This window comes from Aquarana catesbeiana, linkage group LG07 (assembly GCF_042186555.1).
Source record: "Aquarana catesbeiana isolate 2022-GZ linkage group LG07, ASM4218655v1, whole genome shotgun sequence".
Lineage (NCBI taxonomy): Eukaryota > Metazoa > Chordata > Amphibia > Anura > Ranidae > Aquarana > Aquarana catesbeiana.
This window is the reverse complement of record NC_133330.1, coordinates 99,777,224-99,789,240: the sequence shown is the minus strand read 5'-3', so window position 1 is coordinate 99,789,240 and position 12,017 is coordinate 99,777,224. Positions and strand designations below refer to the sequence as shown.

The 12,017-nt window shown below is 44.5% G+C and overlaps 1 pseudogene; it reads left to right on the top strand.

The window, feature by feature from the left end:
* Positions 1-2,975: 2,975 nt before the first annotated feature.
* LOC141102446 (uncharacterized) lies at positions 2,976-4,433 on the top strand (annotated as a pseudogene).
* The last annotated feature ends 7,584 nt before the right edge of the window (positions 4,434-12,017 follow it).

Here is a 12,017-nt window from a genome sequence, read left to right as displayed (position 1 = left end):
TTCACCTGCGGAGGTCTGTGGTGTGATGCAATAGGGTGGCTGCCTTTAAGCTGCCCACCTAGAGGACATCCTGCCTCGTTGGAGTTGTGCCTCCTCCTCCTTCTTCTCCTCACTTTCCTCCTCTCTTCTCTCAGGCACCCAAGTACAGTCAGTGACCTCATTATCCCTTCTCTCCTACATCACTGGAGCAAACTTGGCAGTATGCTACAGCTGGGGGACATGACTGCCAGTTTCTTATCCTTCTGTGGCACCCCCTCTCTCTAGGCTCACATTACTCCCTTCCTCAACCTGGAAACCAACATCAGAGCCTTCAAATCGCTGAGCATCCTACAGCAGCATGTAACCAACACTGTGGTTGAATAATTCTGGGGACTCCTCCATGCATGATGGTGGGGCTACAGAAGGAGTAACTGTGGACAAGGAGCCAGTTGAATAGGCCGCTTTGGCAGCTGCATTGGCAGGCAAACTACTCTGAGCCTGGGTGACAGAGGATGGCTTTGTTATCCATGCCACCAACTCTTCTGCATGTTGTGGCTCAATAACACAGCCAGCAGCAGAAAAAAAGGACAAGCGTGCCCCACGGCCACCTGCAGGAGATGCACCATGTCCACGACCACCACTGTTGACTGTAGACACAGAGGCTGCTTGCCCTCTTTTAGTGGCTTGTGAGCATCTGCCTCTCCTTGGTGGCCTTCCGGACATGATGGGTTTTTTTTTTGTAACACCACACTACACTGCATTATATACTGTGTACACTGCCTGAAGTGAATTAGAAACTGTACACCACCGAATGCACTGTATATATAGGCTACACTGAATGCAGAGTTTTATATATTGCTACACTGCCTGCACTGACTTAATATAGAGTTTACACTGAATATATAGAGATATATATATATATATATAGATAGATATATATCTAGATATATATCTAGATATCTAGATATCTAGATATATATCTAGATATATAGATATATATCTATATAAATATATATACTAGACTGACTGTATATATATATATATATATATATATATATATATATATATATATATATATATTTATAGAAAATAGACTGCCATTAACTAAATAACCTGCCTGCTTAATCTAAGTCAAGCTATCTCTCCGTCCACGCCAACAACACTACACTACAACTCTTCCCAACTACCTCAGCAACCTACCACTGTGAGAGAGGCATTTGAAGACCCCATTACGCTGGATGAACTCCAGAGAGCAGTAGGAGTGACCAAGGTGGGTAAGGCCCTGACAAAGTGAATAAGGCTATAGTATGCGTATTGTCTTTCTGCCTTGGCAGCAAATTGATTGTCTCACAATACAGTACTATAAGGTTCTCCTGCCCTATCTTGGCACGTTTATGGTTCATCTGTTTAATGCACTGGGGTTGGGTTGCATTTTCCAAAGGAAACTCTACAGGCTTACATATCGGTGATTCCCAAAGAAGGTAAGGACCCCGCATTCTGTGGTATCTATCGACCTATATCACTTTTAAATGTTGATCTTAAGCTATTCACCAAAATCCTGGCATCTAGAATCCCACAACATTTACCACAGTTAAAGGAGAAGTATGGGAATGAAAAAATAGGTAGTACATGCTACCCTCATACCTGTATTGCATTTCTTTCTTTCACCAGTCCTTTAGTTTTTGCAGAATAGTCTTTTGAAGTGTCCATAATCAGCCTCTAATGGTTCTTTCTCAGTTCAAAAGTTTCCAGGGGGTGGAATCATCTCCACAATCCAGCCCCTCCTTCACTCCCTCCCTCTGGAGGACATGTGGGTATGTTAGGTGAAGAGGTGCACAGCCAGGCTGCTATCTAGAACGTGCACGTTCTTCACATGCCTCTGTTTCAATGGCAGCATGTCCCTAGCTAAAACCCGGAAGCAGAGACAGTGTGATACAAACAGTGAAGTCTCCTCACCTTTCCCTGGCTGTTATCTGCAAGGTCTCCTCAGAGAGACTCCAACACCTCTCTCCTGGGCTTTGATGTTTTCCTTCCTGTATCCTCCAAATTCCCTCCCCCCCTCTCCTCTCACTCATTCAAAGTCTGTATCAGTGTCTCCTCCAGCCGATGGGGGGAGGGGGGAGATTCACTTCTCATGTCAAGAAATGAACACAGGTAATCGTAATCTGTCTACACATAGCACTGTGTTATATCAGAAGAGGAGACATGACGAGGAGCATAGTGACCTGCGCCCTGTGTCTGTTCTCTGAAATGTACACAGTGCTATGTGTAGAGAGCATACCTGTGTACAGTACATAGGAGGGAAGACTGACAACTCCCCCATATCTAAAGTGACCCCGATATGTCCCCAGAGTCTCCTTTATTGTACATACAAATCATCCCTCTGTCACTGTACTCCTATACAACATGTAATGACACTGTACAGCATGTGATGACTCTGTTCGGCATGTGATGGCACTGTACGGCATGTAATGTCTCTGTATGGCATGTGATGACTCTGTATGGCATGTGATTGCATTGTATGGCATGTGATGGCACTGTACTGCATGTGATGGCACTGTACAGCATGTGATGGCTCTGTACGGCATGTGATAGCACTGTACGGCATGTAATGACTCTGTACTGCATGTGATGGCACTGTACGGCATGTGATGATTCTGTACGGCATGTGATGGCACTGTACGGCATGTAATGGCACCGTACGGCATGCGATGGCACTGTACAACATGTAATGACACTGTACGGCATGTGATGATTCTGCACGGCATGTGATGGCTCTGTACGGCATGTGATGGCTCTGTACGGCATGTGATGGCACTGTACGGCATGTGATCCTGTAATGACCTGTACACACGATAGGATTTTCCGACAACAAAATCCATGTTTTTTTTTCTAACAGATGTTGACTCAAACTTGCCTTGCATACACACAGTCACACAATGTTGGTCGGAAGAGCGGAAAGTTAGTTGTGCTTTGGGATGTAATCAGTTTCAAACATGAACAGTTCAGCACCACCTCCTGAAATTGGGCAGTATTCCACATCACAGCAGAGGCCCTTCTTTTATGCACAACCAACAGCACAACTACCTTTCTCAAACCCTTGGTGCCTTGCCCAAATTTACAATCCATACTGCATCTCTGGACCAGGTTACCGGGGGGGGGGGGGGGGGTAATCCATATATGCCCTACTATTCGGGCCTACTACATGAGTATCCTGGATTTTATGTCCCTCAACAGCATATGAACTTGAGAATGAACCGGAGACCATATTTTAATCCTCATCCACCATCCCCTATGTTTTACCATGCCACACGATTTAGGCACTACGCCAGTCCAGGGAGAAGAACTGAAACAAAAGAAACCCAGACAGATCCAAGGCAGCCTGAATATGTACCCAAAAATCACCCAGGTACAGAAAGGGAAGACTGCAATGAAGGAAATGCAGTTTCCCATTCATCTGGCATCAGCACAGAGAATGAACGCATCCCGGAGATTGCTGAAACGACAATGTCTCCAGTGACGGCAATGCCAGAAAGACTTTCACAAAAATGCCTGCGATTCAGCTCAGCATCGAAACATGCCTCCAGGAAGCTTTGCATATGAGAAAGAGGAGGAAAATCCCAAAAGAAAACCTCTAGGGCAGCTGTTGAAGAGTACTGGGTTGGAAGAGGTGCTAAACCCAAGTTCACAGAACCTGCATATTATCTGCAAAATACAACCAAAATCCAAGAGCAAGACAAGCCTCCAAAAAAGAAAGGAACGCGCAAGTCTTCTTCTAAAAGAAAACAAGCACAAACTGATACAGAGGAGATAGAAACATGGGAAATCCCCAGATCCTTCTTGTATAGAGGTCATGGCTTAAGGAATGGTGGCACCAGGAAGCAGTAGCTCATCTGATTTATATTGTGTAATTAAAAAAAAAAAGTATATTTATTTCTTTATATGTGTGAGTGAGTGTTTGCATTAAACAATGTTTTACTCCTGAGAGGGAGTCCTACCTACCCACAAATTCTTTGTACCTTTTGTTATGCACTGGAGAGGGAAACTGATGGCGAATAGTCTGAAGGAACAGGCACATTTAAGTAATGAATTATTATTATAAAGGATTGTCAAATTGAAAACTGAAAAGGAAATATTGCCACAGAAGTAAAATTGCACTTATAAAATATAGAAAACACATTTCACAAATTTAATAGCAAAAATAAAGGTTAATAATAGACTTGTAAAAAAAAAAAAAAAAAGGGGGGAAAAAAAGGGAAAAAAAGGAAGGGAAAAGGGAAAGAAAGGGAAAGGAAAAAAAAAAAAAAAAGAAAAAAAACAAAGTTTTTCCGACCGTCAAGAACACGGTGACGTACAACACGTACGACGAGCCGAGAAAAATGAAATTCAATAGCCAGTGCTGCTCTTCTGCTTGATTCCGAGCATGCGCGTGGAACTTTGTGCGTTGGAATTGTGTACACATAATCGGAAATTTCCGACAACGGATTTTGTTGTCGGAAAATTTGAGAACCGGCTCTCAAATTTTGTGTGACGGAAATTCCCGATGGAAAATGTCCGATGGAGCCTACACACAGTCGGAATTTCTGACAACAAGCTCCTATCAAATATTTTCAGTCGGAAAATCCTATCGTGTGTACAGGGCATTATGCTCTATTTACAATGAAGGTAACATTATTGCTATAGGGGTACTAGGTAATACACCATTTATGGGGGAGCAAAGCTCTGTCCATGTCTGAGGAGCTCTGGGCTTCAGTATGAAAATACAAGTAGATGTGAATGGAAGGTTTCATTGTCTCATATAAAAATTCAGATAGTCAATAAAAGGATCCATTCACAATGTTAGCTCTGATTTTATTTCATTTTACTATACCAGCAATGCATGGAATGCACATGTGCTGTCACATTCATATGTGTATTCTGCTTTACAAATATATTTTCACTCTGGTAGATAGTAATATGTAGAGGATATTTACATACACAGCACTATCAGTGACTTCTCCTACCTTACAATCAATGAATGAAGTGCTCTTATCTCTACCGACTCTTCTGACCATTGAAACATGCTGCAGGGGAGAAGGGAGGGAGGAGGGAGGGGAGAGAGAAGGGAGGGGGGGCAGCTACACTCTGTGAAGTCTCGGGAGCGAGCAGGGAGCTGACATCAGTCAAGCAAGATGACAGGAAAGTGGGTGGATCCAGACTCCAGAGCCAGACCATTGTCGGTATTACACTGTATGAAAGTCTGTAGCCCCTCCCACAGGTATTTAGCTTGATTTTAACAGAATTGGGGCACTTCTGAGAGGGCTGGAAAGATTTTTAGATATCAGCAGCTCACATAGAATAGATGTAAGCAAAAAAAAAAGGAAACCCATACTTCTCTTTTAATACACTTAGATCAGGTGGGTTACATGTGGCCAATGCAGCTAGTACCCCATGCCTATTTCTAGGTACTGATGCGGAAAAAGCTTTCGACCGAGTGAATTGGTATTTTATGTTCGCAGTCTTATGGTAAGTAGGATTTGGAAACACCATGCTCAATCGGATTTCTAGAATCTACACTAACCTTACCACGCAGGTCAAAACCAATGGCGTTCCCTCAAAACATTTCTCAATCACCAACGGGTCGATGCAGGGATGCCCCCTATCACCCCTCCTCTTTGCTTTATCACTGGAACCCTTTTTATGTAAAATACATCTACACCCAGACATCACAGGCATTAACATTGGGAGGGGGTCTCAACAGAAAGTGTCAGCTTATGCCAACGATATGTTATTCTCCCCTACGAACCCCTCCATCTCACTCCCGAACCTTCTTCACGAATTCGAGACACATGGAGCATTATCCAATCTAAAAATTAACTTCACCAAATCCAAAGTGATGGGAATAGGTATACCGCTACCCGTTCTCCGAAATTTGCAAATGAGCTTTAGGCCTCATGCACACTGGACGTTAACATTATAAAAAAGCCAGTAGCTTTACAGTGAGTTTTTCAACGTTTTTTAATGTTTTTGCAATACCGTTTTTTAGCGTTTTTCCACATTAGCGTTTTTTAGCTTTTTCTTTTTTGAAAAAGTTTTTATTTTCTTCAATGGATCAAAAACGTCAAGGTGAGCAGCGTTTTTGAGCGTTTATCGGCGTTTATCAGCGTTTCATTAACGTTAGAGAGTTTTTACAGATGAAAAAAGCTGAAAAAATCCTCTTAGAACCCACTAGTTTTGTTTGTTTTTTTTAAAGCCAAAAAACACCCCAGCCAAAAAACTGCTGATAACAGCCTATGTGTGCATGGACACATAGGATAACATGATGGGGAGTTAATTGACTGTAAAAAAAACGTCTGAAGCCAAAAACAGCTGCACAAAACGTCCATTGTGCATGAGGCCTTAAACTCAAAAAGACAGTCTCTGCTCTAAAATACTTAAGTACAGTGATCCCCCAAATTTTTCAAACATTTTTTAACTCCACTTTAAAAAAAAATCCGCCTTTTAATAGACAAAGGGCATACCGGCCTCCACTCTTGGTTTGGCCGCTGTAATATAATTAAAATGAGTATCCTCCCCAAATTTCTCCTCTATTTTAGGCCCTACCAATCTTCATTCCCCTTAGCTACTTTAATCAGGCCCACACATTGTTTTTGGATTTCATATGGGCCCATAAACGACCTCGCCTTCAAAGACAACAACTTTCGCTCCCCAAACAACATGGGGGGTTGGCAGTTCCAGATATACGTAAGTAGTACTACCAAGCAACTCACCTTAGCAGGCTCATTGACTGGTGTCGTCACAATGACACCAAGCTGTGGTCTCAATTAGAACAAGCCCAAATCGAAATACCTCTTTGTAGGGCCCTTCGGTGTTACAAATCGTTACCGAGTTCTTTGAAAAATCATCCTCTCATAGGCCCCGCATCGTGAATCTGTTCACAATTATTTACTCAAGCCTCCCTTTCCTCCTTAAGCTCTCCGTTATTCCCTCTATTGGAAAATCCATGTTTTATGCCGGGAGTTCAAGATAAAGTCTTTCGTGCTCTGTTTGATTCTAGTCGATACCAGGCCTCTCATTTTTTAATATCGAATAGCTGGCAATGCTATCTTCTCTTACAAATCTGCCAGGTTCCTTTCGCCTAGACTTCTGGCGAGCTCTCCAATTACATGATTTCCTACGTTCTCTGCCATCCCCGAATAACTTCTGTCAACATCTTACCACTTTTGAGGAGTACTGAAGAAGGCACACTACCACATCTTTCTACTACTTATAAGCTGATTATAGCACCCCCAGAAAATCATCAACCATCTTGTCTAGTTAAATGGGAGGAAGATCTAAACCGGTCTTTCACCTCTGGTCAGTGGAACCACATCATTCGGTTTACATATAAGTCCTCTATATGCACGAAAAAACAAGAAACCAACTTTAACTACTTCAATACGGGCACTTACACCCCCTTCCTGCCCAAGCCAATTTTCAGCTTTTAGCGCTGTCGCTGTTTGAATGACAATTGCGCAAACATGCGACTGTACCCAAACAGAATTTTTATCATTTTGTTCCCACAAATAGAGCTCTCTTTTGGTGGTATTTGATCACCTCTGGGTTTTTTATTTTTTGATAAACAAATAAAAAAAGACCTAAAATTTTGGGGAAAAAAAGTTTTTCTTTTGTTTCTGTTACAAAATTTTGTAAATAAGTAAGTTTTCGCCTTCACTGATGGGCACTGATAAGGCGGCATTGATGGGCACTGATAAGGGGGGCACCAATGAGGTAGCACCAATGAGGTGGCACTGACGGGCACTGGGAATGGGCACTGATGGGTAGCACTGATATGCAGCAGTGATGGGCATCGATAGGCGGCACTGATGGGCACTCATGGGTGACACTGGTGGGCACTGATGGGCACTGAAAGGCTGCACTGATGGGTACTTATGGGTGGCACTGATAGGCGGCACTGCTGGGCACTGATAGGCGGCACTGATGGGCACTGCTGGGCACTGATACGTGGCACTGATGGGCACTGATAGATGGCATTGGTAGGCATCACTGATGGCACTGGCAGGCATTGGGGATGGGCACTGATTGGCAGCTGCCTGGGCACTGATTGGCATTTCCCTGGTGGTCTAGGGTGGCATACCTGGTGGTCCAGTGTGGTGGCGATTCCTGGTGGTCCTGGCGGCATCCTGGTGGTCCTGGGTGGGCATCTGAGGGGGGGCTGCGCTGATAAACAATCAGTACAGACCCCCCCATCAGGAGAGCAGAGAGAGAGAGCACTGTCAGATGCGAGTGAGGAAAAGCCGATCAACGGATCTTCCTGTTTACATCGTGATCAGCTGTGATTGGACACGGCTGATTACGTGGTAAAGAGCCTCCGTCAGAGGCTCTTTAACGGGATCGGTGTAGCGATGTGTCAGACTGACACACCACACCCCCGATTACCGCGATGCGCGCCCCCACGGGCGCACAAGAGCAGTCGTTCTGGAGGGCCGTCATATGACGTCCACCCAGAACGAGAGCCGCACCGCCCCACCGTCATTTGATGGTGGGCGGGCGGCAAGTATTAAAATTATGACGCAATGGTATTGTACACCGTCACAGTTACATAAATTCTTTCCTACTGTAAACGGATCGCTGCTGGAGATGCCGGTAAGAGCAAGGGACACTTCTCCATTTCTTTTGGTCGTGCCCCAAGCTTGAGAACTTTTGGAAAACGGTTCAAGAGATCTTTCATGAGTTCACAGAACATCCGGTCCCTGAGGACCCAGCCTTTTTTCTACTCCATGCCTCTAAGATCTCTGCTAAAATTTATAAGAAATCCGCCATCTCCTTGATGATGCCAAAACGTGTATTCCTCTTACTTGGAAACGTTCACAACCACCGACTATTGGTATTTGGCTTAAAAAGATTGACATAAGACATAAACAAAATGGAGGATTTAATTCTCTCGGCGAAACATCAACATGAACGCTATTGCCCTGTACACATGGGCGGATTTTCCAACGGAAAAAGTGCGATTGGATTGTGTTGTCGGAAATTCCGATCGTGTATGGGCTCCATCAGACTTTTTCCGTCGGAATTCCGACACACAAAGTTTGAGAGCATGATATAAAATTTTCCTACAACAAAATCCGATCATCTAAATTCTGATCGTGTGTACCCGCACAAATTGCCACGCATGCTCAGAATAAATTAAGAGATGAAAGCTATTGGCTACTGCCCCGTTTATAGTCCTGACGTACGTGTTTTATGTCGCCGCGTTCAGGACGATCGGATTTTCCGACAACTTTGTGCGACCGTGTGTATGTAAGACAAGTTTGGCACAAAATCTGTCGGAAAAAATCTGACAGATTTTGTGGTCAGAATATCCATTCAATGTCCGATCGTGTGTACAGGGCATATTCCAAAACCTGGACACTGTGGAATATGTTTGTCTTCTCTGAGGAAGGAAAGGCTCTCTTTGGAAATGATACTGCCGACTGAGAACCACTCCTGACCATTTTATATGAGATCTGACGAGATAACTGACTAGTGCCTGTGTCAGCGCCATCTCGCCACACACCCCTCTCTCCCACACCTTTGTCCTTCCCTATCCCTCCCTTCCTGCTTTCCTTTCACCCCCCCCCCCCCCCCCAATCTTCTAATCCTCTCTCTTTCGTTCTATTCTTTCTTTCCCTCTCTGTATGTATGATTTACCCTTTCTTGAATGGGCGATAAAAATGTTTAGACAGTTTCTGGTGTCCATTATGATTGGCTTTACGCCTGAAATCTTTACCTTTGTAGTCCCCCTTTACCATCAGAGTCTCCCTTTACTATCAGTACAGTTTCATCAGTGCAGCCTATCAGAGCAGCCTCATCAGTGCAGTCTCATCACTGCAGTCTTATCAGTGCCCATCAGTGCAGCCTATCAGTGCCCATCAGTGCAACCTATCAGTGCCCATTAGCGCAGTCTTATCAGTGCCCATTGGTGCAGTCTCATCAGTGTAGTCTATCAGAGCAGTCTCGTCAGAGCAGTCTCATCAGTAAAGTCTCATCAGTGCAGAAAACTGTGAGAAATTGGCAGTGAAGTTTGAAACCCAATTTCTCACAGTCCAGGGGCCATTATGATTGGCTTTACGCCTGAAATATTTACCTTTGAAGTCCCCCTTTACCATCAGAGCCTCCCTTTACTATCAGTACAGTTTCATTAGTGCCTATCAGTGCAGCCTATCAGAGCAGCCTCATCAGTGCAGTCTCATCACTGCAGTCTTATCAGTGCCCATTAGCGCAGTCTTATCAGTGCCCATCGGTGCAGTCTCATCAGTGTAGTCTGTCAGAGCAGTCTCGTCAGAGCAGTCTCATCAGTAAAGTCTCATCAGTGCAGAAAACTGTGAGAAATTGGCAGTGAAGTTTCAAACCCAATTTCTCACAGTCCAGGGGCTGCTGGATAAAAAAAAAGTTTACCTTTAAAGTCCCCCTTTACCATCAGGGCCCCTCTTTATCATCAGAGCCCTCCTTTACCATCAGTGCAGTCTCACCAGTGCCCATCAGTGCAGTCTCATCACTGCAATCCCATCAGTGCAGCCTATCAGTGCCCATCAGTGCAGTCTCATCAGTGTCCATCAGTTCAGTCTCATCACTGCAGTCCCATCAGTGCAGCCCGATCAGTGCCCATCAGTGCAGCCTCTTTAGAGCAGTCTCTTCAGTGCAATCTCATCAGTGCAGCCTCATTAGAGCAGAGTCATCAGTGCAGTCTCATCGGTGAAGCTTCATCAGAGCAGTCTCATCAACGCAGTCTCATCGGTGAAGCCTCATCAGAGCAGTCTCATCAACGCAGTCTCATTAGTGCAATCTCATCAGAGCAGTCTCATCAGTGCAATCTCATCAGTGCAGCCTCATCAGAGCAGTCTCATCAGTGCAATCTCGTCAAAGCAGTCTCATCAGTGCAGTCTCATCAGTGCAATCTCATCAGAGCAGTCTCATCAGTGCAATCTCATCAGAGCAGTCACTGATAGGGATGAGCTTCGGAACATCACCTGTTCAGTTGTTCGTTTAATTGTGAACGTTATGGGCCATTCGCGCCAAATTCGAGTGGCACGTCATGGCCCATAATTCACTGCGGCATCGCAGTGCATTGCTGGCTGATGATTGGCCAAGCATGCACTATGACCCGCATGCTTGGCCAATCACAGCGCTGTCTGTACAGGAAGCCGTAATTGGCCAAAGCCAGGGTGGCCTTGGCCGATTATGGCTCAGGGGGTGTAGTACATGCCCCACACTATATAAAGCCGCCTGCGTGGCGGCCTTGTGTAGTGTGTTGCAGGGGCAGAGAGAGATAGACAGTGTCATTTGATTTAAGTTATATCCATTCCTGTTATTCTCTTCCCAATATACTGACAGGCAGGCAGGTGTTTTTACAGTATTTACAATATTTACAGTTAGTGTACTGTGTCCTTTGCACAGTGAGCACCTAAAGCTACCTGAAAACAATTGCTGGAGTTCTTCTGATCCTATTAGTACCACAGGCAGGCAGCTGCAGTATTTACAGTTAGTATATTGTGTCTTCTGCACAGTGTGCACCTAAAGCTACCTGAAGACAATTGCTGGTGTTCTCATCCTATTAATACCACAGGCAGGCAGCTGCAGTATTTACAGTTAGTGTAATGTATCCTCTGCACAGTGTGCACCTAAAGCTACTTGAAGACGATTGCTGGTGTTCTTCTGATCCTATTAATGCCACAGGCAGGCAGCTGCAGTATTTACAGTTAGTGTACTGTGTCCTCTGCACAGTTTGCACCTAAAGCTACCTAAAGACAATTGCTGGTGTTCTTCTGATCCTATTAATTCCACAGGCAGGCAGCTGCAGTATTTAAAGTTAGTGTACTTTGTCCTCTGCATAGTGTGCACCTAAAGCTACCTGAAGACAATTGCTGGTGTTCTTCTGATCCAATTAATACCACAGGCAGCTGCAGTATTTCAATTAGTGTACTATTTCCTTTGCACAGTGTGCACCTAAAGCTACCTGAAGACAATTGCTGGTGTTCTTCTGATCCTAGTAATACCACAGGCAGGCAGCTGCAGTA